Source organism: Lissotriton vulgaris, chromosome 9, assembly GCF_964263255.1.
Source record: "Lissotriton vulgaris chromosome 9, aLisVul1.2, whole genome shotgun sequence".
NCBI lineage: Eukaryota > Metazoa > Chordata > Amphibia > Caudata > Salamandridae > Lissotriton > Lissotriton vulgaris.
Genome location: NC_141697.1, coordinates 647,646,301 through 647,673,020, shown reverse-complemented (window position 1 = coordinate 647,673,020; position 26,720 = coordinate 647,646,301). Strand labels below are relative to the sequence as shown.

General features: G+C 48.2%; 1 protein-coding gene across 3 annotated transcripts in view; it reads left to right on the top strand.

Moving 5' to 3' along the window:
* The window catches only part of PCNX3 (pecanex 3), an 873,417-nt gene that overhangs the window by 681,981 nt on the left and 164,716 nt on the right, over positions 1–26,720 (top strand). The window lies entirely within an intron of this gene.

The following is a 26,720-nucleotide window of genomic DNA, read 5'->3' as shown; positions in this document are numbered from 1 at the left end:
GTTTTAGGAGAAATGATGACCAAATTGGAGTATAAGCAGAATGAAACGTGAGGAAAACTGTACTGATCCTTTATAGCCTTTACATAGCGGTAAAAAAGTAAGTACACTTATAACACTGCATTCATGCTTCTCTTTGCAAACAGTACAAGTACATTTTATCTCTCGCTCTTGCCTCACCTCTTCTCTTTATGACTTTCTCTCAGTCACTTTCTTTTGTTTCACTTGCTTGCTTATCAAACCCTATTCTGATATGTTTGTTCTGTGTGCACTGAATTTGCTCTGAATTCCAGAGTATGTTCTTAGTGAGTGGTGCCTTTTGGATTCTCTCTATGGTGTGAGCTGTCTGCTTAACAATAATCTTGCCACTAAGGTTATTGTAGAAGGTAGGTAACTGAAAAAGGGGTCTTTGTGTTGGAGCCAACTAGTTCCCCAGGTGAGGGGATACCGTAGGTCAGGAATCTAATTTCCGTTGGCATCCCTGCACTTAATACAGGCATTGCAAGTTATTTTCCCCTGGAATAAAGAATATTACATTCACCAAGAATACGAGGTCCAAAGCTGAATGTTCCCTCCTTTCTGAAGTAAATAAAGGTCCCAAATCTGCACCAGTTTACCATCTGCTCCAAGCAGGTGGTAAATGGGTACAGATTGCTGGGCATGGGAGTGCTGAAGAGCATGCATGGGATGAGCATTTGCTTTTCTCGAACCCGCTCTGCATTTAGAGTGTGGGTGGGGGCCAAGCACAGCAGATGCCCGCTGCCCTGCAGGTCTGTTTTAAGGTCAAGGTCTATTGTCTGTATGATCATCTTTTGCAGAACCAGTAATTTCAGGCCCTGCAGGACCAGAAAAGTTAGTACAGCCAAATGGAATCCTCTCTGTATGCCACTCCTCACCAGTGGTCACGAGGGCTGTGGTTCGGTAGAAGACTATAAATGTAATCGCTTTAAAAATGTATTCTAACCTGGAACACCAGCTTCCTCTGAAACATGTTCGTGTGACAAGGACATTTGACCTGATTCATTCAGAGCCATATCTTAGTAGTTTTACCTGCAAAAATATTGCTTGTCTCAAACTTGTTTAAAGGAGAATTATATTCCCTCTGTGAGGTGTGGGAGGCCTACCAATGTCTTGTTTGTTGTTAGCACAAGTTCTCCAGCATTAAATCTTTCATAGGTTCACATGCTTAAATCATTCCTCGTCGTTAAATTGGAAGTTCCAAGGTACTATAATAAAGCAATGTGAATTACTATCATAGATAGAATGGCATTGAACCATAGGTTTTATAAGCTTGCTATGTCGTTTTTAGAAAAGGACCAAACTACAAACTTTAGCCAATCAGCTGACTGAACCCTCTATAACACTCCCAGGAGAGGCTGAATCCCTCGGTTTCTACTGCATGTTGTGAGTTGGCATTATCCTTGAGCTCTGCTCAAATTACTTATTTCTCTGTTTTTTTCAAAGGAATTAACTTCCAAAAAGCATCACTTCTTAGACTACATGCATACCCTGACTGAAGACCATGTCCCAACTCCCTAAAAATGGATAACTGATAGAGACAACTAGCCCAGATTCCTTCACGTAGAATTATCCCCAGGCGTGAGACTGGATCCGGAAACTTTGTGCCATAGCATCCCTGCGTGCCAGGGGCGGGGCGGCATCAAGCGACTCCGCCCAGGTGTCGTCCGCGTACGTGACGTCAGCGAGGTCACATAAGTCTCACCCCAGCGGGCCTATGTCAGTTTTTTCCTTTTCCGCGTGCAACGCGGATCCGGTCTCTGCTCGGGCCCGGTTAGACCTCTTTTTTCTTCCTCATTGTGACTATTTTTCGGTGCAACAGTGTGCGAATGCCTTCGGGCTTCAAGACTTGCACGTCGTGTGGGCGTCTTATGTCGGCGACGGACCCTCACCTCATTTGTATGTGGTGTTTAGGTGAAGATCACGGCACCACTGAATGTGAGGCGTGCCAACAGTTGAAGCCCAAATCGCGGCGGGAGCGCCGGATGAAACTACTCTTGGCACGTCTCTCAAGGTTGGCTTCATCCCCTCGATCTTCCTCAGCAGACTGCTTCAGAAGCGGCCGTCGTCGCCCTCCTTGCCCCTCTCTGAAGTGTTGCAGTTTGTCTCCAGGGGCTGATGTTCGGCCTGCCGGGGGCGTGGGCTCTCCGTGGGTGATGCCGCCCCGCATGTTGTCCTCCTATCCACCGTTTCCCGGTAAGGGGGTTTCGAGAGTCCATATGGAGACATATGCGACGGCTTTGCAGGCCTTGCTAGCTTCTCCTCCTCCTTCCCCTCCTGGGGCGTCAGCGGATCCCTTGCCTTGCGTGGGCCCTCCGCGGCGGCTCCGGCCCCGGCCCCGGCCCCGACTGGTTCGGATCCAGGCTTGGAGGATGTGGTGCTGTTGGGGTGCGGCCCCTCAGGGGTCCCTCCTTCAGACCACGGCGCCTCTACCACACCGCAGACTCCTGCGGGAGTCCCTGTGGAGTTGTGGGAGATCGCTGGGGGTCGGGTCGCATCCCGAGCCCCACTCATACGTCTGGGCAGGCAAAGGCCTTGTCCACGGCTGAGCTGATGCCGCCACGGTGCCTTGGTCCGGCAGGCACCACTTGGGTCGGTGGACCCTCCTCTTCCCTCTCCGGGCCCCTCTCGTCCCTCCCCGCAGGCAGCTGCCGAGTCGGAAGGCGAGTCGGAGTTTGAATCGTCCCTGGCGCCGCCGGGCCACCTCCGTCACATCCTGGGCCGAGGCTGGCGGAGGGCTTTGTGTCACTACCCCGGTCCCTCTCGTTCCTCCACGCAGGCGGCTGCCTCGGCGGAGGTAGAGTTGGTGTCGTTCTGGCACCGCCCCTTGGCCGCTCCGGCTCCACTGCGGTCCACGGCGCGTTGTGACTTCGAGGAGCCTTATCTGGCATCTCCCCCGGCGCCAGATGGTGTTGACGTCCTGCCTCAGGCAGCGGATTCTACGGCTTCACACAGAGGTTGTGCCGCGGATTTGTCTTCGGACGCCCCCTCTTCTCCGGAGGTTGGGTGCCTACTGGTGTCATCCTCCCCGGAGACAGGCCAACGTGTGGTGTCTTTTTTGCCGGCATCATCTAAGGGCGGCTCCCCGCCATTTCCGAGGCCGGGGTGTTCGCCGGAGGAGCAGCAGGTCCCCCATTCTTCAGTTCCTTCTGACTTCCAGGTCTGGCCTTTGCCTGCCCCGCTTGGCTTCGGGGACGGCCGCCTTAGTTTACAGCCGTCGCCCATGGAGGAGCTGCTTTCTTCACCACGGGGCCCTACGGAGGTGGATGCGGCCTTCGCTCATGCAGTGTCCACGGCTGTGGGCATTCTGCGCATGGGTGACCCGGTTGCTCATTTCCCAGCGGACCGTCTCTTGGAGATTCTACACCAGGGCTCTTTGGGAGGGAGCTCTTGCTTCCCTTTGAGGGCTTGCTCCTTTCTTCCCTGATGGGGGCTTGGAGGCGCCCCGCATCAGGGGATCCGGTGCCTCAACACCTTCTACACTGGCACCTTCCGGCGCTGTGTGACCCGGCGTGTCTTTCCCTCCACCCCTCTGCCTCAAGTCCACTTTTGCGGACTGCTTTTCCTTCCCAGCCGCCACTGTTGACTCCGCCGTCCCGGGAGGTCTGCTGGCTGGACTCTTGGGGGCGCAACATGTTTGCCTCGACCACCGCTGCCCTGCGGACCCTTAACACCATATGTGTGTTGGCTAGGGCCTCTTCTTGTTTGTGGGACTCTGCTGAGTCTTTGGGATCCACAACTTCCCAAGAGACTGTTCAGGTGGACTTACGACATCATGCATTGAATGGCCGGGAGCTTGCGGCATTTATTCTCCGCTCCGCTCTGGACATCTCGGAGGTGCTGGGCCGGGCCATGGCTTCCTCAGTCGCCCTCTGTCGCCATGCTTGGCTTTGGGATGTCGTGTTCCCTGAAAATATTCGAGAGCGGCTGATTAATCTTCCTTTCGACAGCAGCCTGTTATTCCATACCCCGGCGGACTCCGCCATCCAAAGGTTCCTGGCAGGACTCCGTCCTCCTCCTCCGCCTTATACTCCTCCTCCTCCCCCTCCTCAGTGACTGCCGAGTTGAGCTGGTTCTGTACCTTCTTTTGGGCCAGTTGCCCTTGCTGTGGAGTGTGTTTTATGGCCATTTGAGTCCTTCTTGCTGGGGCTATGGTGTTGTTGGCTGCTGGACGGCCCTTTTGTTGGCTGTGTGTTTTTGCTGGATTTGTCTGCACAGACTTGGCCCTGAGATCAGGCCTTCTGTTTTCCTCTTGGGCTGCTTGACAAGCCTTCCGCTGGTTGTTTTTTTCCCCGTGGCTCTTTTGTTTTTTCCTCTGCTGCGGAAGTTCTTCCAAAGAAGGTTCTCATGTCTTGGGACTTAACGTACCCTATGTGGGATAGTGGTAACTCTTATATAGCCTGCGCTCTGCTAGGGAGTTCTGGTTGCCTTCTGGTGCCTGTTCTCCATGGCGTTTATGCATGTTGCTATTGCTTCATGATGTTGTGTGCGCGGCCCCTCGTAGTGGTGTGTCCGGGCATTTCCTCACCTCCCTGCTCCTATCCTGAGGGCTGGGATAATTCTGTGTTCTCCCTTGTCAGGCATTGCCTGCCTGGTCTGCCTGGGGCCCCGGGCTGTTCTACTTGCTTCTGGCGGCTTATGACTGTCGGCGCCGCTCTGGCTGCCTGTTGCCTTCCATCTGGGGTGGGCTCGCCTTCTTTTCCCTCGTTTGCCTGGGCCCTCTAAGCTTCTGTTTGAGGCATATGAGCTGCAGATTACAGACTGTGCATAGATCGCCACCTAGTGTTGGGACTGGATGTTTGCAGTTTGTTTTTGTCCTGAAAAGTTCTTTGGAAATCATCGAGATAGGTGACTCCTCCTTTGGACCACATTGCGCATGGGCATCGGCTCCATCCTCAGATAGTTTTTTTCCGCCATCGGGCTCAGATGTGTTTCTTGCGCTCTAGTTTGGAACAGATTTTCCTTCGGCGCGCAATCCTCACACAGTTAGACTGTATTGTTTCGATCGCGGTTCCCATCGACGCGACAACTTTGAAGTCTTCCATTGCGGTCGTCGACGAAGGACTTCAGGCCTACCTGGGCCTTACTCTCTGGCTCATGGAAAGGACGCCATTCAAGAAGTGTCCTCAATGTGGGTCGAAGTTTACCCACACCGATCTACATGAGGGGTGCAACCTTTGCCTCTCACCGGAGCACAAGGCCAAAGACTGTTCCGCTTGGGCCTCATTCCGCTCCAAGAAGATGATCCGGGACCAACGAGCTCGAAGAACCATGGCTCGCTCGTCAGCTTTGATCCTGGACGACATCTTTGAAGAGGGCGTCGACATGCCAGAAAGGCAGCGGGCCGAAGAAAACGGCAGCTCCTCTGATGCCGAGGACTCGGACGTCGAGGACATCACTCCAGCTCAACGGTTCTAAGTACTCACGTCGGCCCGACCCTTCCTCAACACCCTCCAAAAAGGCTTTGGTCACACCCTCACCTTCGGGCCCGGGTGCATACCGAGAGACTGCTTCCCAAGCCCTGCCTTCGGTCCCGGCAAAGAAGCCTACTAAGCCTTCAGGCGGCTCGGCTCGAGTCTGCCTATTCCCGGTGTCGATCCCATACCGACATCAAAAAAGAAGCCATCTTCCTCATCCACGCCGACCGCTGCTTCGACACCCAAGCACTCGGCACCGAAGACTGGCACCGGCTCATCGACGCCAAAACCGCACACTGAGCCGAGTGAAAAATTGCCTAAAGGTCCCAACTCCCATGCTTCGGAGCCGAAAAAACCACGTTCCGGTCAAGGACATTTCAAAAAGTCACAGTTCTAAGCCGAAAGACCCTAGACCAGCTACCTAGTCGGTGCCGAAAAAACCGACAGAACCGAGAACTTCGACACCGAAGGATCTACCCTCTACAGAAGAGCTTTTTACACCAGATCCTACTCAAAAGACTCTTGTAAAGGATCCTAAGACTGGCCAACTGACTCTAAGCTCCAAGAAGAAACCACTAGAGGTGCCTGCACCTCCCCCTCATCCTCCTCCTCCAAAGAATAGAGATATTGCAACCTCTCCACTAAGGGTTCCTTCTCCACCGCCTCCCCATACTCATCCCCCTCCTCCACCTTTTCCACCACATCATTCTCCTGCACCATCCCCTAATTCAGATGATGATGTAGATACAGTCTCTGATGACACAGGTGGAGGTGCACATGACTCAGTAGGGACCAATAGTCCCCCTAAGTCACCTAACCCATGGAATGATTATACCACCCCTGATGTGCCTTACGTCCCTCAAGATGATGTGTATCCCTACTAGTCCATAGGCCTGCCCAATACCATGGGGTCGACTTGCACACAGACACTGTGGAGGAAGATTTCTTATTGGACACTTTGGACAATACACAAAGGTCCACTTCCATTTTGCCAATGCTCAAGGGGGTCATTAAGCATGCAACAAACTTATTTAAAGATCCTGTCAGGGCTCGAGCCCTCAACCCACGCATTGAGAAAAAATACAAAGCTGCCCCTACAGATCCAGTCTACATTAGAGGCCCAGCACCGCTAGACTCCCTGGTAGTCTCTAACGCACGTAAACGTGCCAATTCAGACATCAGGTGAGGCCTCACCACCAGATAAGCAATCTAAATTCCTTGACTCCTCCGGCAAACCAACAGCGTCACAGGCAGCTAACATATGGCGCCTTGCCAATACTCAAGCGCTACTTGCAAGATATGGCAGGGCACATTATGATGAACTAGAATACATAATGCAGCATCTACCAGATAAATATAAAAATAGGGCCAATAAACTCATACAGGAAGGTAAAAATATCACCAATACTTCCATTCGTTGTGCCCTAGATGCCGCAGATACTGCCTTAATGGCAAATAACACCAGTGCCCTTTTGCGTAGGCATGCCTGGCTACGTATTTCAGGTTTCAAACCTGAAGTACAAAATTCCATCCTCAACCAGCCATTTGATGAGGAACACCTATTTGGCCCTAATGTCGATGTATCTTTAGAGAAAATGAAGAAAGATACCGACATAGCTAAATCTATGGGAGCCTTGCAATAGCAAGCTCCCAGACGTTCCTTTCGTCGCTCATCATATAGAGGCAACACAAGTAGCTACTCCTCCGATAGTCCCTCCACTTCCTGTAAGACCCCTCGTCAATCCACCTTCACTAAGGGCTACCAAAGAGGGAGTTACAGGGGTAACCATAACAAAGGCAGAGGCAAAACCAACAACTCCTGCTCTGCCTCCACCCCCTACCCAATGACTTTCCTCCACTTCCCCCTCACCATTCCACTCCTGTGGGGAGAAGAATACAACAATTCCTTCCCGTCTGGATCAACATCACATCAGACAGCTGGGTGCAATAAATTATTCAATCAGGTTACTGTCAAGAACTAACATCTACCCCCCAAACATACTACCCAAACAGCGACCAATGTCCCAAGAACATCTGTTACTGCTAAAGCAAGAAGTAATATTCCTACTAGAAAAAAGTGCAATAGAACCAGTTCCTCTGCACCAACAAAACAAGGGATTCTACTCCCTATACGTTCTTATCCCAAAGAAGGACTGCTCTCTAAGGCCTATGCTAGACCTCAGACCTCTAAACATATACATACAGTCAGACCATTTTCACATGGTCACACTTCAACAAGTCCTTCCTCTTCTGTTACAAAACGACTTCCTTGCTACTGTAGATCTCAAGGACGCTTACTTCCACATTCACATTCCCAAATCTCACAGAAAGTATCTCGGATTCCTAATAGACGGTCAGCACTATCAATTCATTCATCCCATTCGGAGTCACAACAGCACCAAGAGTATTCACCAAGTGCCTAGCAGTAGTGGCAGCACATTTAAGAAGACAGCACATCAATGCCTTCCCATACCTGGACGACTGGCTCATAAAGGCCAGCTCCTACAACCAGTGTGTAGAACACACTCATGCCACTATGCAACTGCTTCACATCTTTGGGTTCACAATAAACCACATCAAGTCCCATCTGCAACCGTCCAAAGTACAACAATACCTCGGTGCCACAATAAACACCTCGACAGCGCTAGCTTATCTAACTCCAGTAAGAATATCCAGCATGCAAGCTCTTCTCACAAAGTTTCAGCCACAACACTCCCTTCCAGAACAAGTGTTCATGCAACTCATAGGGATAATGGCCTCTTGCATTTTCATCGTGCCCCTTGCAAGACTTCAAATGCGTCCTCTACAAGAGTGCTTAGCACGCCAATGGAACCAGGCTCAAGGTCAATTAACAGATCTAGTGTTGGTGGACGGTACGACTCATCGCTCTCTGCAGTGGTGGAACACCAAAAACCTTTCCAAAGGGCGACCGTTCCTAGAGCTAGTTCCTCAGATAGTCTTGACAGCGGACACATCACTCTCCGGCTGGGGAGCCCACCTACTGCAACACACAATGCAAGGCAGGTGGACACCACAACAAAGGTTGCTCCATATCAATCATCTGGAATTACTAGCCATATTCCTGGCATTAAAAGCTTTCCAAAAGCAAATATCTAACAGAGCTGTTTTAGTCTGCTCGGACAACATGACAGCCATGTATTACATACAGAAACAGGGAGGAACATACTCCCTGCAACTCTCTCAGCTAGCACAGAACTTATGGCGGTGGGCTATACCTCAAAACATATTCCTCTTAGCCCAGCATGTTCCAGGAGTACAAAACACCATAGCAGATCTGTTAAGTCGTCAGACACAACAGATACTCGAGTGGAAACTTCATCCGCAAGTTCTTCAACCATTCTTTCAGATGTGGGGACAACCTCAGATAAACCTCTTTGCCACCCACCAAAACGCCAAATGCCCAAGCTTTGCCGCCAGATATCCACACCCACGGTCCAAAGGCAATGAGATATGGGTGAACTGGTCAGACACATTTGCGTACGCTTTTCCACCTCTACCACTCATGCCACTAGTAGTACGCAAACTACAGCAGCATTCTCTAACCCTCATCCTAGTTGCTCCAACGTGGGCCAGACAGCCGTGGTACACCACACTGCTAAAACTGTCTGTAGTACCGCACCAAAAACGATACCCATCTCCACGCCTTTTAACCCAGAACCGTGGAGAGATCAGACACCCGGACCCAGCTCAGCTCAACCTTGCTATCTGGCTCCTGAAATCCTAGAATTTGGATATCTTAACCTTCCTCCTGACTGCAAGAACATCATAAAAGAAGCTAAGTAAGCACGAACCCTCCTGAGGCAGAAGCCGGGAGAATTTGCCTGTTTTAAAAATGTATTCTTGTCACTGCTGCTGATTTTAAGAGCACTTACTTTATAATTTCATCAGGACTCTGCCCTTGAAAGCGCCGCACAGCCGATTAAGGGCTGGTCGCGGACACTTCCAAAACGCACTTTTCCCGCCACGCCCACTCGGTGGCCACGCCCCTAGGCCTCTGCCCTCCCTATTTTAGAATGTGCTTGCACCGTACGCGCAGCGGACGGGCGCAGCGGGCGCGCCGTTTGCGCGCCTAAGGCAAGCCCGTCTGCGCCCGTCATCGCCACGACATCGCCCTTCGCCAGTCCCCCTGGTCTAACTGTGCCCCATATGCCCTTACGGTACAACCGAGAAGATCTTCTTGCCGTAAACCACAGACAAAGATGTACTGATGTGACTGGCATCCTTGGCCACACGAAACTCCAGTGCAATTCCTGCTACTTCACTGCTGACAGCCCAAGTCTCATTCGGGGAAAACGATGCGCAACTACCACCTTTCCCCTCACGATACTTCAACTTAACGTCAGGTCACTCACCAAACAAGATCTAGAGATCAATTCGCTCATATTGGATGAAAACCCAGACATCCTCTTCCTTTGCGAAACCTGGCTATGAGATGGTGCATCTGCCATTCCCAACCTCACGCTCCCAGGCGAATATCACCTGGCCACTATAAATCGCGACACGAGAGGCGGCAGCATTGCGGTAATTTATAAGTAGCAATTCACCTGCTCATTTATTAAAGAAGCTCTCCCTGATTGCGAATGCGCCCAATTTAAAATTACTACAAGCCCACACTTCACGATGTCTGGTCTGTACATCTACCGCCCACCTGGCCCTGCTTCCAGGTTTATTGACGCTCTCCTCGAGAGGACTACTGCACTTGTGACCAAATCTGCCAATTTTACAATCCTGGGCGACCTCAACCTTCATTTTGACCTATCCAACGACCACACTATTAATAATCTCCTCACGGATCTTTCTGCATTACAGCTTAACTCCCTCATCCAGGCTCCCACCCACCTAGCCGGACATACTCTGGATCCGGTCTTTACCAACATCCAAGAGGCCGTTACAGAGGCGCCCTTACCTATGGGATGGACGGACCATTACCTCATCAAACTGACCATCCTAGTCCCTGGACGTCTGCACAAAATCGAATCCAATCGCCGCCTTAAAAGACCATGGCACAAACTATCCACCCCTGTTTTCCATGATACCCTAGGAGAATTCCATCGGGAAGCCAACCAAGACATTGATACGACGTACAACGCCTTTAATGACTGGATCACGGGTGGACTTGACACTCTTATTCCAGCCAAACTGACCAAAGGACGTTCCGCACCATCTAACCCTTGGTACAATGACACTCTTAAAGCCTTGCGCAAGGAATGCAAAAGAGCCGAGCGTCATTGGAGAAAAGACTTTGACTGTCAGGATAAAATCAACTATTTATCTAAACTTAAAACTTATCAAAAAGCTATCCGTACTGCCCGTGCAGCCTTCTATGCTGACAAAATCAGCTCCAATCCAAATCCAGCTAAAATAATCTTCAAACTAGTCAAAGAGCTTCAGAGCCCCAGGTCACCCTCTCCCAAAATTGCATCCACTGAACAATGTGAACAGCTTGCTACATATTTTGTAGAGAAAGTCCAGAATATCTACAAAACCTTCTCCCAGCACCCTCTTCACCCCATCGAACCCACCAATCTCACCTCCAATCTCACCCAAATCCCTGATATTTCTGCTGTTGACCTAATCAAACTATGCAAAAAGGTGAAATCTGGCTCCCCTGCGGATCCTATGAGCCCTACCCACTTCATTGACTCACTTGACTTCTTTCTACCCCCCATGATCGAAATACTTAATCTCTCCTTCTCATCCGCCACTGTTCCGGCAGCCTGGAAACAGGCATGGGTATCGCCCATTATCAAAAAACCCTCCCTGGATCCATCGAAACCGTAAAACTTCCGACCAATATCCCTACTCCCCTGGCTGTCTAAAATAGCAGAGGCCCACGTCACCCACCCGGTGACAACCTCACCTTCTCCCAACAAATCATGGACATGATCTCAACCAACGCCGGGCGGCAACTCACACAAATATACCTTGGGGATTTCAACCTCCACTGGAATGATCATAATGATGCTGTGGTAAAGGGTCTGAAGAATTTCCTCAACGCCCTTGACCTTACACAAATTTGCAACAGTCCAACACACAAGAAAGGCTCTATCCTCGACCTCATCATCTCCAAAGAGGCCGCTATCCAACTCTAATCTATCCAACCCTGTGACTGGTCGGACCATCATATCATCACGTTCTTCATCAATGAAAAAGTTAAATTTAACCCTATCCAATCCGCCAGGCCCAAAGTCTGGAAAAGAGACATGAAAAAACTAAACTCAAACTCTCTGCCCTCCAACAGCTACAACTTACTACTTCCTCCGTCTGGCGTGAAGGACGTCCAATCCTTGACTGATCACTATCTTAACAATATGACCGCAATAATTAATGAAGTCGCGCCCTTGCAGCTAAAAAAAGACACCACAAAAATCTCCAATCCCTGGTATGACGGGAGTCTCAATGACGATAGACGTGCCATGAGATTGGCAGAGCGCTCCTGGAGATCAGCCCCCTCTGCACTGATTCTAAAAAACCTGAAGAAAAAGAGAAATGCCTACTTCAGGAAAATAAAACGATCTAAATCAGACTTCTTCAGCCGTCAGCTAGACCAAGCCAAAAACCGTCCGAGAAAGCTGTTTGAGCTTATCCGATCACAAACCAAAGAACAACCCCAACCACTCAACACTATGTGCAATGCCCCTTCCTGCGAAGACTTCGCCGCTTTCTTTAACCTAAAAACGGATAACATAAAGAATGATCTCCTCATGGACGCAAGCCTCTATCCCAAACCACACGGCATAACACCCACTAAACCAAAAAACAATGCAACCTGGTCAACCTTTGTCACCTACACGGAAGAAGAAATTGGCAAACTGCTCAGCACTCTGAAACCATCCAATCACCTCACGGACCCCCTTCCTGCTAACGCTGTAAAAGCTCTTACCCCGTCGCTCCTTCCACTCTGGACCAAAATCATTAACAGCTCACTTCAACAAGGAATCTTTCCCGACTCCCTCAAAGTTGGACAAGTAACACCTTTGCTAAAGAAACCTACAGCCGACCCTTCTGACCTAAACAACTACCGTCCCATTACCAACATTCCAACTCTTGCCAAACTGCTGGAAAAATGCGCACAAATACAATTGACTAATCATATTAATCAATTTGATCTCCTCAACTCTCACCAATCAGGCTTCCGAGCCAATCACAGTACGGAAACTGCCATGATTCACATAATCGATGACGCCCTCCAAATCCTAGATCATAACAATACCTGCCTCCTCATCCTCCTTGATCTCTCCTCCGCATTTGACACCGTCAAACATGAGAACCTACTCGAACTACTAAACACAAGAATGGGCCTATCTGGAACTGTGCTCAAATGGTTCACTTCTTTTCTGCACAACAGATCACAGAAATTCAAGAGCAACAACTTGATGTCCGCACCAAGACCTGTATCGCTAGGCGTACCACAAGGATCCTCCTTATCCCCAACTTTGTTCAACCTAGTTATGGAACCTCTCACCACCTTGCTGCAAGAATCCAATGTACATTTCCACATGTATGCTGATGACACCCAACTCTATCTCAAACTACAATCACCCAAAGACATCACGCTTTTGAACTCAACAATCAGAAGCACCCAATCCTGGTTGGCCGCTAATCATCTCAAACTCAATGCCCTTAAAACAGAGTTCCTCCTGATCGCACCTCCCGCGAAGATCACTACCGCGCAAATGTGGCTTAAAGACTTAACGGCACTCAATGTCCAACCCACCATCGTGGACTCAGCGAAATCCTTGGGCATAACACTTGACACCAATCTCAGCATGCAGGAACACATCAACAAAGCAACTAAGGGAGCAAACTACCAAATCAACACCCTGAGGAAACTGAAACCTTTCCTTCCAGCCAAAGACTTCCAAACTGCGGTACAATCACTAGTCATACCTCGAATAGAATATGGCAGCACCGCCCTTTGCGGTCTCCCCCTAGCCACTACGGCACCCATAAGAGCCTCTCTAAACGCCGCAGCGAGACTTATCACTGGATCAAAAAAACACTCCCACATTTCCCCTGACTTCAAATCCCTGAACTGGCTGCCGTTTGAAGCCAGAATACACCTGAAAATCGCTTGTTTGACCCACAAGGCTGTGCACCTGAGCTCACCTAGATACCTCGCTCAGAAGCTGACGATTTCTGGAGGCTCCAGGAACACTAGAGGCACAAACAATCTTCTGCTAAAGCCTAAAAGATTCCGCAAGGAAAAAACCTATAAACGCTCTTTCTCAGGAATGGCCCCCAGGATTTGGAACTCTCTCCCCCCTGAAACAAGGCTCATCACCTCTACCATACTGTTCAAGAGAGAAGTAAAAGCAATCCTCATGGCTAAATACACTTGAACGACTATTGGGGAAAAACTACAAAGACTCGATACTCATCTGTACTACTTGTTCGAACCCTTGTATCTTATATCCAACATATCTTATGTTGACTCTGAAATTGATTTACTTGATTGTGTTATGATATCACTTCGATGTACTTCTAACATGATTGATGTATCTGCGTATACATGCTCCCCTCCTCTGTAAAGCGCTCTGATATCTGCGAAGATCTTGTTCGCGCTATATAAAACTTTCAAAATAAAATAAACGGCATCCTCTCCAAACATGTGGACCTAAATGGCATCCTGGACCCATCCCAAATGGTTTCAGACCGGGCCACAGCACGGAGTCTGCTCTATTGTCCACCACCGAATATCTCCGGACGATTTTAGATTCCGGTCAGAGTGCTGCGCTGATCCTTCTCGATCTCAGCGCAGCCTTTGATACGGTATCCCACGGCATTCTTCTTAGACGCCTGGAGATGGCCGGTGTGTCTGGCCTTGATTTAGCCTGGTTCCGCTCCTTCCTCAAGGACAGATCCTTCCGGGTGTCAGCCCCCCCTTTCTCTCCAAACCCCATCCCATAACACAGGGAGTTCCTCAGGGCTCAGCGTTGAGCCCCTCCCTTTTCAACCTATACGTGCAGCCTCTTGCGGAAGTGGCCAAAGAGTGGGGGTTGACGCTGGTATCGTATGCCGACGACACCCAGTTGGTCATCACCCTCACTGAAAGCCCCTCCATCGCGGCCTCCAGGTTCAGAAATGGCCTGGCAGCAGTGGCACAATGGATGACGGACAATTACCTACAACTGAACGCCGGGAAAACCGAGGTGCTCCTCCTTGGCAGAAACACCAGCCTTTGGAACGAGCACTGGTGGCCGTCATCCCTTGGTACCACCCCACTCCCTAAATCCAGTGTCAAAAATCTGGGAGTCTGGATGGACGCCACACTCAGCTTCCAGACACATACCAAACAGGTGGCCGCCACCTGCATAGGTCTTTTGAGAAATCTCAGTTCCATACTTGGCTTTTTCGACCCTAAGGTCCGCCAGCTGATTGTCCAAGCGACTATCTTAGCTCGCCTGGACTACGCAAATGTCCTCCTCCTAGGCGCAATCAAAGCAGAAACTGCTAGATTTCAACGCGTGCAAAACGCGGCGGCAAGAACGCTGGTCGGCCTTCCCCGCAGATGCTCAGCCAGAGCCACCATCCGCAAACTTCACTGTTTGCCCGTTGAATCTAGAGTCCAATTTAAAGCCCTCATCACGATCTTCAAAATCTTCAAACTGGGAAGCCCCACTCTTCTACAAAACCTCATCAGCCCCTACGTTCCTAGCCGTGAGCTGCGCTCCTCCAACCAGCTCCTCTTGAGTGTACCCCGTGCAAAGCTTTGCCGCACTGGAGGTCGCTCCTTCAGGGTCCTGGGACCCAAGCTGTGGAATGCTCTACCCCTTCACATCCACTCCCTAGACAGCCTTTCTACCTTCCGAAAATCAATCAAGACCCTCCTATTCCCATCCGGCTAGTTCTGTTCTTCTCTCCCCCCTTTCCCCTTCCTGGTAGGTTCTGTGACTTCTCTCAGCGCCGGGACGCCCCATTGCTGGGGTAGCTGTCGCGCTTTACCAAACCCAGAATAGAATAGAATAGATGTCCAACCACTAGAGAATGCTATGCAGCTAAGTGGAAACACTTTGTAATATATTGTCACAACAACAATATTAATCCCCTAGACGTGTCTATTCAACACATCATAGAATACTTACTACACCTCCAAAGATGTAACTTAGCCTACACGTCTATTAGACTGCATCTTGCTGCCATAGCAGCATATCTGCAAAAAAGACAGCATCTATCTCTGTTCAGAGTGCCTGCTATTAAAGCTTTCATGGAAGGCCTCAAAAGAATAATAGCTCCCAGAGTACCAGAGTACCACCTTCACCAGTGTGGGATTTGAACATCGTTCTCACACGATTAATGGGACCTCACTTCGAACCTTTACATAAATGTGAACTACAATTTTTAACATGAAATGTTAAGTTCCTAGTAGCTATTACTTCGCTACGGAGAGTTAGTGAACTACAAGCACTTACCATTCTGGAACCTTTCTTGCAAATGCATCGCAATATGGCCGTTCTCCGTACTAATCCAAAATTCCTTCCCAAAGTCATTTCTCCCTTCCACCTCAATCAATCTTTGGAACTGCCCGTTTTCTTCTCGCAGCCACGGACAATAGCAGACCGAGCTCTTCGTATGCTAGATGTCAAAAGAGCATTCCTATACTACATTGAGAGAACACAACTCTTTCGTAAGACCAAACAACTTTTTGTGTCCTTCTCATCACCACACAAGGGCAACCCTATATCAAAATCTGGGTAAGCTAGATGGATTGTCAAATGCATACAGACTTTTTACCACAAAGCTAAACGTACATTATCCGTTCTTCCTAAAGCCCACTCTACAAGTAAAATAGGGGCTTCAGTGCTATTTTTAGGGAACATTCCTCTAGATGACCTCTGTAGAGCAGCTACATGGTCTACACTGCACACATTCACAAAACACTATTGTGTAGATGTGCAAACTAAACAACAAGCTAATGTGGGCCAGGCTGTTCTCAAAACACTATTTCAAACTACTGCAACAGATAGGGGTGGTCGCCGCTAAGAGTGGGCACTGATATACAATCTATACACAGTGTGTAATCTGCAGCTCATATGCCTCGAACGGAAAATGCTACTTACCAGTATGCATCTGTTCTTGGCATGTAGAGCTGCAGAGTTACACCCGCCCACCCGCCTCCCCGGCTACCCTTATCTGTTCCAGTATTATCTTAATTAGATACAGCTTACATGGACATCCTTCCTTTTCTTGCAAAGCTCCATCATTTCCCTAATGGCGAAAAACAATCTGAGGATGGAGCCGATGCCCATGCCAATGTGGTCCAAAGGAGGAGTCACCTATCTCGTGACTTCCAAAGAACTTTTCAGGACAAAAACAAACTGCAAACATCCGGGCCCAACACTAGGTGGCGATCTATGCACAGTGTGTAACTCTGCAGCTCTACATGCCAAGAACAGATGCATACTGGTAAGTAGCATTTTCCTTTTCCTCTTCCTGCCCTGGCATTGGATGGAAGCTCTGTTGCCTTGTAGGGGGAGTGGGGTGCTTCGGCCTCTCTGGCCTTGCCCTTGATTCATGAAACAAAGAAGTCCCTACCTCACAGTTAAATGCTGTAATAGTATAACACAATATTCAAAATTGCTGGTAGTCATATATTCTAAAACTAAAGGAGCTAATAGTGCTACAATGTCAAAAACATTATCAATTTACAAAATACAATGACAAATCATAATATAAAAGTGCATCATTTATTCATTACAATACAGTATCATTTAATGCATAGATCATAAAAACATGTAGTTAAAAACATGTTGTAGAAAAACAGTTGTTGACGCAGCGTTTCGGGATTGAGTTAAAACCTCCAGGACAGTTTTTCTCAATGTATCAGAGGTGAGACAGAGTGCATTATGTCTCCCACTTCTGATTCTAAAATGATAAGAGTTAAAACCACGATTTCAGGACAATTGACGGCCTTCCTAATAAAAACAACCTCGGGTTGTAAAGTTTTCTCAGTGTATTTGTGTACACTGGAGCCGCCGTAGACAACATATATTTAACCCCTTCCCTGCTGGGCACATTCACACGCTGTGCTGGGGGGAAGGGGGGGCGCGCACAGCGCCCCCGTGCTCATGACAAGCTCAGCTCGTCATGCAGCACAGTGCTTGTGTGCTAATGACGAGCAGAGCTCGTCATGACCGCACCCGTTTCTTTAGAACGTTCGCACAGCAGGGGAATTTGCCCAGCGTGCGAGCGTTCTAAATGTCATGACGAGCTCAGCTCGTCATGAGCACACGAGAACCGTGGCTCATTACGAGCTGAGCTCGTCATGAGCATGGGAGGGGTTAAGGTGGACAATTATTAATTTTTGAAGGAGCAACTACTGCTTGCGTTATTGGATGGATGCAATTATTAGTATTGTGCAGTATTCATGAGTTGGTACGCCCAGGTTTGGGATTATACCTTGTCCGCCTGTTCTGGTCTTTCAATTGACCACCTGTATGATTCAGTGCGGCCTCCCTGCTCTCAGTGTACAGCTTCTGGGTTGGGTACAGGGGTACCCTGTAACCCGATCCCTATATGTGGGTACCAAGATTGCTTTTGCCACGTTCACATTCAATATTTCTGGGATAGGTTTAGAGGCAAGCTTTTTAACAAAAGTAAAAATGTCTGCTATACTTTTCTCTAAATGGAGTGCTCTACTGGCTAGCATATTTTTCGAAGCATGTTTCCTATCAAATAGGATACCCAAATAGGAGAAAGTGTCCACAATCTGCATGCTACAGGAGTCTATCATTAAATTTGGAAGCTTCTTCGGATAATCCCCTGCCACCATTACGTAAGATTTCGATTCATTGACCAGGGGGTCCAATCTATGCATACATTTGGAATACTCCTCTATTAGCATCTGCAGTGCCCTCCCAGTTCTAGCTATGAGCACTGCATCATCTGTATAAAGGAGCAAAGGTGGTGGTATAGAGTTGAGGTGTGGCATATCGTTTGTTACTCCTATCAGCGCTGCCTCCACCCCATTGGTGTATAATGAAAATAAGAAAGGGGCGAGGACGCAGCCCTGTCTAACTCCTCTGTGAATCTCACCAGGCCTCGTACACTCTTCCCATATCGAACCCAGGCAGTAGCCTGAGACTACATCTGTGAAATAAAAACAATAATGGGTTTATCTATGCCCATGTCTTCCATTAGTGACCATAACTTTGGGTGGGAGACAGTCAAAAGTGGCTGAGAGATCCATGAAGGCCATGTAAATTTGGTCTTTCTTCGCCACTGTGATTTTTGGCAATTAACATACTGAAATTGAGACATTGGTCTAATGTCCCTTTTCTAAAGCCATACTATTTCTTTGTAAACATTCCTCTCTTCTGCCCACTCCTCTAACCTGTTCAATAAAAGCTGCCCCTTCAGTTTAGCAGTGCCAACAGAGAGATGCGTCTTTAGTTATTAGGTAAGGCCTTAGCTCCTGTCTTATAAATGGGAATTTTAATTGTTTTTGACAAGGATTCTGGGGCGCCCAACTTCCCAATAGTATTACAAATATTAGTAAAGGGGCCCAAAATTCCAGGTGTTACAAAAAGCAGTCTGAGGATCTCATCTGGACCACGGGCCTTAACATTACTGCATTGAGCCATCACGCACCTCACCTCTGCCAGTTTGAAACCAGGCTGCCACGCTGGCCTATTGTCCTCCGGTTAATTGATGGGGCTGAGTACTCACCTTCCGAGGCACCAGGGAAAGAGGCCAGTCATCCTACAAAAGGAGTTATCAACAAAGGAAGAAAACCCCTTCTATTCCTCATCATCACAACCATATCGTCAGCAATAAGGTAAAAAAAAAAAAAAACAAGGAGCTATACAAAGTCTGCTCCTAGAGGACGAGGAGGTCGTTGAGGGCAGAACAATGTTAAACACAATGACAACCTCCTGGATCTGGCTACATGTTGTTCTTCCTCTCCACAAGTTCCCATGGGTGGGAGAGTTACTTCCAGAAAATAACGACGAACAGATGGGCCTTCAATAAAATACAATTCGCACTCACTCTTGAATTTTCTTCAGTTCCCTCCTTCGACACCGCCGACAAGTAAAGAGATTAAACATCTATCTCAGATGCGTTTGGAGATTTGGACAATGCTCCGAAAGGGAGCAATAGAACCGGTGCCGATCTTCCAAAAACAAAAAGGGGTTTTACTCCCGTTTCTTCCTAGTCCGGAAGAATGCTCTCTAATGGCGTCCTATTCTAGACCTGAGAGCTCTGAATACTTAATTAATGTATCAACTGGAGAGATAGGGCTCGAGTCAACACTCCTGTGCCCCTGAGGTTATATCTTAAACAACAATGGAGTGTATGAGTGTAACTTGAAAAACCATAGACCCAAAAACAAAATGAAAAAAGTGACAGTGTCAGTGACAGTTTATTCCTGGACCCCAACCTTGCTCAGGTAATCCTTTATTTTTTATATATTTAGCATGCCTGGTCCTACTAGTCAGGAGGCGTCCACCCTGAGGCCAGGGATGACTATGTCCAACAGGGAAAGGCAAACAGCCTTTTGTTTAGAAGGACCCTCACTCACCACTAGTTGGTGACATGCTTCATCATCAGAAGAATTTATTTTCAAATAGTGACCCTCCTAGACATTCGGTTACGCTTAAACCCAGAGGATCATATGACCACTCTAGACTTGCAGGATATTTTCACATCCCCATTCATCCTTCCCTTGGACTGTATGTTTATTTGCAGTAGCTGTTCAAAGTACTATCATTTGGTCGCAAATCAGCCCCGAGAATCTTTACAAAGTGTCTGGCGCCAGTAACCGCTTTTTCTCAGTAAGCACAGACACCAAGTATTTCCATAACTGGACGACTGGTTGATAAAAGCACCATCAGAAACTTCATCCCAGATGTCCACTACAGCATGTATACAGTTGTTCTCCAAACTGGGACTGACTTTAAATATAGAGAAATTATCCCTTCAACCGTCAAAAAAAATCACGTTTCTGGGAGCGATTCTGGACACCTCTGTAATCAAGGCATTCCCTCCACAGAGAGGCAACAGGATCTCATGGCTCTAGCCAAGAATTGCACAGGAAAAAAGTGTATTTCAGTATGTATTTACAAGTCGCTACTAGGGGCAGTGTCCTTTTGCATTTCTCCGATTCCTTTAGGCTGACTAAGGATGCATTCCTTACAGGAGGAACTAGATTGCCAATGGCACCAGGTAGAGGGAGCCTTCGACGACAAGGTGAAGGTCACCCTGGCTATGGTGCAAGCAGTGGCATAGTGCACCAAAAGAAAAAAAAAACATCTCGGTGAGTCTTTCCACTGATGCATCTCTGGAAGGATGGGGAGCATTCATTCAGGACCTGCAGGTCAGCGGTTAGTGGTAATTGCAAGAACAGCTTCACATCATCTGGCTTGGGCTCTGAGCGGTAGGCTTGGCACTACTGGCTTTCCTACCAAGAATTCAGGGAACGTCTGTTCTGGTGAAAACAGACAACACGACCGCGATGCAGTATCTCATTAAGCAGGGAAATACAAGATCCTCTCCCGGTCGTGGGCAGCACCAGAGATATGGAAGTGGGCTGTCCAACATAGAGTATCTCTAAAGGTGGAACACCTTCCAGGAGATCGGAACATCAAAGCGGGCACTCTCAGCAGACTAAAATCGACTTACCAAGAGTGAGAGATCAATCAGGACATATTGCAAAGCATCTTTTTCAAGTGGGGAGTTCCAGCAGTGGATCTGTTTGCGAGAGCTCAGAACACAAAATGCTGGTTCTTCGCAAGTTGGCATCACTAGTGGAAATCTGGGGGAATGCGTTTTTGATAACATGGTCAGGCGTCTTTGCCTACGCCTTTTCTTCGATCCCCCTCCTGCCACATGCTCTCACAAAGATAAAGAAGGAACTGAGCAAGGTAATACTAATGGCTCCATTGTGACCCAGACAACACTGGTGCACGGAGTGGCTCCTGCCAATTCGTCTACAACCAAGATCATCACTCTTGGCAGTGTCCCGGGGACAAGTGCTTCATTCGGACTCCAAATCGCTGCACTTAGCGGCATGGCTCCTGAATATTGCGAATTCCGCATCCTAGATATTTCTGCAGAATGCAGAGATATTCTAGCACATGCCAGAGCGGAAACTACAAACAGAGCAGATAGGATGACATGGAATAGATTCAGTCTGTGGTGCCAAGAACATAATATTCATCCTCTAAACTCAGAGGCACATCAAATTATTCCATATATTCTGATGTTGGCAAATCTGGTTTGGCCCATGCTTCTATTAAAGTACACCTGGCGGCAATTTCTCGACATAGACTACTTCCTTGAGTCCATCACTGTGGTCTGAAAGAATTATGAAGCAATTCATGAAGGGGTTGTTTTGGACCAAAAATTCTTATTCTGGAAGCTAGCTCTTCTCAGAGCTCTTACTTCATCCAGAAGAATTGGAGAAAAACAGGCTCTCACGATACAAGAACCGTTTTTGCAGTTCAAGAAGGACAGGGTTGTCCTCGGGACTAATCCCAAATTCATTTCAAAAGTGCCAACAGATTTCCATCTAAATGAACCACTGATTCTTAAGCGTGTTTTTTTTTTTTCCATCAACCGTCACCAGCAGTGGAAAAAGCTTTTCATTCATTAGATGTTCAACACTGCCTGAAATTCTACGGGCAAAGAACAAGGCCTTTCCGCAAGTCTTCCCGACTATTTGTTGCTTATAGTGCCCCCAGGGAGGTTTTTTTTTCCCTTGTAGAAAAGAGGAATTTCTCGGTGGATTTCAAAGACAATCTAATATTGTCATCAGGCGGCGGGGAAGCCGTTGAATGCACCTGTTCATGCACATTCTGCAAGAGCAGTGTCCACCTCCACTGCTTTATTTGCAGGAGTACCTATCCAGGATGTCTGCAGGACTGCTACCTGGAAGAGTATTCATACCTTCACCAGACATTACTGCCTTGATGCACCTGCAAATAGGATGTGGCAGTGGGAGAAGCAGTACTGAGGAACCTTTTCCCGTAACGGTGAGCCCTCTTTGTCATCCATCCTTCCTTTGTGGTAAGATAAGCACATTTTTATTGTTGTATGCTGTATTATAAGTAATTTATGACCATCTGTCTATGGGTATTTATAGACAGTTACTGCGATGGTGGATTGACATATGTTGTCTATTTTAGAGTTCTAGGTAACAAAACAAAATGTGCGATAATTTACTGCTCGCTATTCTGATTCAGGTATGTGAATCTATGAAAGCTCCAATACTGGAGTAAGAAAACAAGTTACTTACCTGTAACTGTAGTTCTCCAGTATTGGAAGCTTTCATAGATTCACATACACCCATCCTCCTCCCCTGAGAGGCTCACCTCGGATTAGGCACAAAAGGTGTTTATGGCAAAAGTGCACGAAAATCTGAGGGGCAAAAGGTTCTCTCGGTAGTGTTCTAGAGGGTGAGGGGCTCTGATTGGTTCAGGGACAAGTTTGGTCTCTTTTACATAACGAAGGTTATGGGTTGCAAAAGGAAAATGGACCTAGGCTTCTTCTCAGTTTGCTATACTACTAAGCATTGCTTTTTTGTGTACCGGAGACTCCCATCTCGACGACGGGGAATGATTCAGGCATGTGAATCTATGAAAGCTTCCAATACAGGAGCATGGGCATCGATCCTCCATTCAGACTGCCCCTTTGGGAGGATCTTTTGTCGCAGCAGCAGGGGACTTCACCCGAGCCTGTCCAGCCTCCACCTCCTTGCGTGAAGATTGAGTGGCGGCAGTTGGCAGCTTTTGACCTTCCGCCTGAAGTCTGCGATGTTATCTTGGCAGCCGGGAGTCCCTCCACTTAAACTGTATATGCCTGTAGATGGAACAAATTTGTGGCATGGTGCACAGCAAAGACTTTTGATCCCCTTTCTGCTCCTCTTTCAGAAGTTCTTGTATATAATTTCTTTGGCCCAGCATGGATCTACCATGGGCACTCTTAAATGATATCTTGCAGCTATCTCTGCCTTTCTTCGCCTTCCTGATCAGCCGTCCTTATTTAAACTCCCATTTTTTCTAGGTTCTTAAAGGCCCTTATTCATTTGTTTCATCCGTCTCCCTTGGAATTTGAATTTGGTTTTAACCTTTCTTGTGTGTTCTCCCTTCGAACCCATTCATAATTGTCCTCTCAGGCTGCTGACTCTGAAAACTGCTTTTCATATTGCCATTACCTCTGCTCGTAGGGTTAGCGAGCTTCGGGCTCTGTCTTCCAAGCCCCCTTTCCACTCTGTCCATCTGGATAAAGTGGTGCTTCAAACTAAAGCTTTGTTCCTTCCTAAAGTAGTCACGCCCTTTCATGTGGGACAATCCATAACTTTGCCCACCTTTTTCCCACCTCCGCATCCCTCCAAGGAGGAGGAGAGATTCCACCGTCTGGACCCAAAACGTGCGTTGTCTTTTTATCTTGATCGCTCTAAAGACTTCTGGGTGGATGATCAATTCTCCAGTATTGAGGTGTCTTTCATAGATTCACATGCCTGAATCATTCCCCGTCGTCGGAGTGGGAGACCCACAGTACATAAAAAAGCAATAATATGCAATAATATCCTTAGAAAAACTTGGTAATAACCAACCAGGAAGTAGCCCAAGCTACCATAGAAAAAACTTCCACACTCATGACTATCCTATTCATTTTTTATAGTCCAAACTGCAGCCAATCGGGCAAAAGCACCCACCAGAAAGTCCTCCCCAGAGGCTAAGGCTCTCAGATTTTCTACCGCACGTCGTGGGAAGGGAGTCTCCCTGAGCTCTGCTCAATTATTTATTCAAAATTTCTACATTCTGAAAGTATTTTTACTTTCCTTCAAAGAAGTCTTCATTTTCAACTCTGCTTCACCTGTGGAAAGCTTCGCCCTTTTTCTAAGGACCCTCACGATACTCCTGTCTTTTTTCTGAACTCAGTTGAGGAGTCACAGGTTCTGGTGAACACTTTTCTCAAAGGACCTTTGAGAACGGAGAGGCCCGTCTCCTTCTGTGGCTACAGGAGTTGTAGACTTTCTGACACCCCTGTCTCTGACATGGAGAGTGTTTGTTCTGGACGTGCTAAGTCCTCTCTAAGCGTGGGTGTGGAACTGAGATTACTTCTTCTTGGCCTCCAAGGATGAAGTAGGATCCTCAGGATAATGTTCCCCCGCGGAGTCTGCTGGCCTCCACGCCTACGGGACCTGGTCTCTGGCGTTTCAGACTCTTACTGCCAACTGCCTTCCATTCTACCCATAAAGACCCGAGAAAATAAGAGTGGGAAGATAGGCTCCGCCCCTTGGTTCAATTCGGAACTGAGAGCTCTCCGAAAGGACTGCAAAAAATTGGAACGTCTGTGGAGAAAGGACTGGCTCCACACAAAAAGACTCCTACTGGACGGCTGTTAGAGCCTACAAACTAGCCCTGAAAGTAGCCAAGGCCTCTCACTATGATGCTAGGATCAAAAATGCCACAAACTCCCCGAGAGAGACCTATCTCATAGTCAAAGAACTCTTAAAGATTCCGCAGCCCCCTACATCGGCTCTGGCTTCATCGGACAGGAGTATGGAACTCGCGAAGTTCTTTGACTCTAAAATTTCCAATATTTTGACCTCACTTCCTCAGCCATCTCAGCTACTTTGCTGGGATAGCGTGGTTCCTGAGACTTGCCCAGCGGAGTCTCCTCGACCACAGCTTAATGCCTTTAGGGCCGTATCATTGGATGAACTTGATAAGACCCTGGCTAAAATGAAAAGTGGCTCTCCCTGTGACCCCGCTCCCATGAGGTTTTTGAAACAAGTTGCTCCCGTGATTGTTCCTTCAGTACTGGAGCTGATCAATTCCTCACTATCACAAGGCTCCGTCCCTCCTAGTTGGAAGGGGGCGGTAGTTAAAGCCCTATTAAAGAAACCCCAGCTGGATCCGGCCGATCTGGCTAATTATAGGCCGATCTCGCTCCTACCTGGCATTAGCAAAATCGCTGAAAAACTGGTTAATGTCCAGTTGTCCCAGTTCCTGGAATCTAATAAACTCCTGCGTTGCTCCCAAACGGAGTTTCGCCCTGGCCAGGGCACGGACACTGCCCTCCTCGCTGTCATCGAAGAAGCTAGGTGCATTTTGGATTCAGGGGGATCAGTGGCAGTGATCCTCCTGGACCTTAGTGCAGCCTTTGACACGGTGAATCACCATGTCTTGATCCATTGGCTGGCCAGGGCAGGGCTCGGGGGTACTGCCTTAGCCTGGATAGAGTCATTCTTGTCGGGCCGTACGTTCCAGGTCTGGGATGGCAACTCTCGTTCTGACCATCTTCCCCTTCTAAGTGGGGTGCCCCAAGGCTCCTCACTTAGTCCTACTCTTTTTAATGCTTACATGGCCCCTCTGGAAGATGTGGTGCCCCCTTTTGCATCAAGATTGTGAGTTATGCGGACGACACACAATTGGTCGTCTCTCTCTCACATCTTGACCAATGCTCAGACAATCTGCTACACTGCCTTCAGGAAATTTATCTTTGGATGTGCGATTCCTCACTCAAACTCAATGGGTCTAAGACAGAAATTATGCTGCTGGGAAAAAAATGGACAGCGATTCCATCATCTGTCTGGCCCGATACTCTGGGTGAGGTTCCCGCTCCCAAAACAGAAATCAAGAGCCTCGGGGTCTGGCTCGACCAGGACCTATCCATGAAAACCCAGGCAAAAAAAACAGCAGGAACTTGTTTTGGACTTCTACGCTCTGTCCGTAAGATTCTCCCTCTGCTTCCCCCTCTGTCCAGGAAGCTTCTAGTCCAGGGATTGGTACTCTCACGACTGGACAGGGGCCCCTGTAGACACTCTTGGCAAACTTCAATGAACACAAAATGCGGCAGCCAGGATGCTGTTGGGCCTCCCGTCCCGAGCCTCTGCTAGACCAGCGCTCAAAGCCCTCCATTGGCTTCCTGTGCGAGAGAGGATCGATTTTAAAGCTATGTGTATCGCCCACAAGCTTCTGAATGGGCAAGGGCCTCCGATTTTAGCGGGTCTGGTCACCCCGTACAAAGCCTTGAGATCTCTGCGCTCGGACAATGAACGACTGGCAACCGTCCCCAAGTTTAGGAAGGTACGCACGGGAGGCTGTCGCTTCTCTGTGAGGACAGCCGCACGCTGGAATTCGCTTCCCCGTGGCTTGCGGCTGGAATTTTGCCATCTACGCTTTCGCAAGCAACTTAAAACCTTTCTCTTTCCTAAATAGGTCCTTTTGTTTCCTTCTGCATGTTTCTGACTTTTGACTTTATAGCGCAGGGATGCCTTCGGGTCACCAGGCGCTCTATAAATCCCTAAATAATAAT